The sequence below is a fragment of the Cicer arietinum genome, chromosome 4 (assembly GCF_000331145.2).
Source record: "Cicer arietinum cultivar CDC Frontier isolate Library 1 chromosome 4, Cicar.CDCFrontier_v2.0, whole genome shotgun sequence".
NCBI classification, from domain to species: Eukaryota; Viridiplantae; Streptophyta; class Magnoliopsida; order Fabales; family Fabaceae; genus Cicer; species Cicer arietinum.
Genome location: NC_021163.2, coordinates 13,940,219 through 13,942,527, shown reverse-complemented (window position 1 = coordinate 13,942,527; position 2,309 = coordinate 13,940,219).

The window sequence follows — 2,309 nt, the reverse complement described above, 5'->3', positions numbered from 1 at the left end:
TAAAGGTGGTTCCAATGGCAAAGGGGGAAAGAGCTATGATACACGTTGAAATGGAATCCAGTGCTAATGTGAATGATTTAAGGAAGTTTCTAGAATGTTACGGAAGCACTTTTCTGGAAGACAGTGTTTACCTTTTCATTTACAAGCAGTGTGTGATGTGGGAAAGTAAGTCATTTAAGTGGCACGGGGTTAAAGATGGCGACACCATTCATCTCTTTGACGTATACGCTACTGGTAATTAAATAACAGCCCATTTTCTTCTTTTCAAAACAAGTTTTTTTAGAGATTTATAGATGAAATCATGAACAAATTCGAACGTTACACTACTACTAAGTCTATTTTTGAAACAAGTGTTAACAACACTTTTAGGTGATGAATATGCATCGATGGCAAAATCATGCTTGTTTGTGGCTGTGTGTATTGTTCGCGAGTAACTCATAACAAACTAGTAGTTAGTTAGGTCTGATTAGTTTATTTGATGGTTAGTTAGCTAAAAAATGTACTTTGGAGGAATTTCTATTTTCACATTTTTTCTAAGAAAAATTATTTGTACAGTATAAATGATATGATTTCAAATGTCCTGCTCCTTGAGTTATGCATATATTCATTTTATATGGTGTTAATAGATGATATTTCAAATACTATGTAAAATAATTTTTTATTTATTTATAAAAGAACATGAACTTATCGTAATTAACTCACACAATTGTGAGGTTTTGGTTCGAATTTAATACAAGATATTCAATCTAATAATATCGGCATTCTTCACTTGAATTAAGACTTATAAACTAAAGTAACACTATTTTAGTAGACTGTTTTTTAAATAGTAATTTTTATTTTAATATTTAATTTTAGTTTACTTCAAATGCTTAAATTTATACAATAGTATTAGGAACTTAATTTTGATAAATAAATTTACTTTATTAACTCATCATAAATTATTTTGTGTATAATTTTTTAAGATAGTTGTGACTTAAAGGTGTTTAAATTTCGATGCATGCCCATTAAATTTTACTATTATATTTGTTGGGTATTTTAGATCGTATAAATGTGTATAAATTTATTTTTTGCATCAATCATATAATTGTAGAGATGAATCTGTTGAACACATTAATTCAAGGTGTATTTTAAAATTATACTTAAATATATTTTAGTCCAACTATTTTTATGGGATCACTATTTTAGCCTTGTATGTCTAAAACAAAAAATGTAGGTCCTAATATATAAAATTTGAGAAAAAATTTCCACCACTAATTTAACGATTTGATTTTGCTAACATTCAAATTGTTTAATGAGTTGTTAAGTCATAAAATGATGTAATTATACACATGTGGATTAATTTTTTTATATTTTTCAATATCGTTAACTCATCATTAGAACAAAACAAAATGACAAGAAGATTTTGTAAAACCTTAAGAAAAATTATATTTCCCAAAACAATTTGCATAGCCATACCACTAAGTAGAGCTGTCAATTTGACAAACACTCTAATTATTAGCCCCAGGCCACATGTTAGAATGGTCAAAAAAATTTATAATTTAAAAGACTCCAGAAAAAAAGTCCCCTAAAACTTTGTTGTTTTAAAAAAAATCGATTTTTTTTAATTTTTTTTGAGAAATAAATTTTTTTAATTTTTTCACCGATAAAAAATTTTCGATTTTTTTTTTAGAATTATTATTTTATTTTTCTCACAAAATTCTTTGAGAAAAACAAATATTTTTAATTTTTTCAATATTCTTTTGAAAAAAATAAATTTCGAAAATTTTTCAAAAAAAAATATCAAAATATTGGAGAATATAATCCCCTGAACCCCCTCTCTTAAGCGGTTAAGCCCCGTGAAATAATGGGCCGATATTTTAAAAAAATTATTTTGATAGGGTGCTTAATATTAAGAGTTTAATAAAAAAAAAAATTAAAAGACCTAACAGTTATGGGGTTTTTTGACAGCTCACTTCTATACCAAATACCAGTAACCCTTTATATAATCTATTTATTCTACTCACATTTATTCTACCTTTTTACCAAATATCAGTAACTCTTTTTATTTTTCAAATATCAGTAATTATTATTGAGCAGCACATTATTATTCTGAGCAATTGAAAATGGAGAATGAAGTTTCAATCTACTACATGCGGAGCAGAGAGAAGAGAAGAGAAAAAGACGAACACAGCCGCAACTCAATTACGGTGGCGCGCACGTGGTCACCTTCCTCTTTCATCTACGTATGCTATTGTGCCACGTAAACATACACAAATATTTACATAAAAAATAACAAATGTAGGTTACAATTAAGAATTTCACTGCTGAAC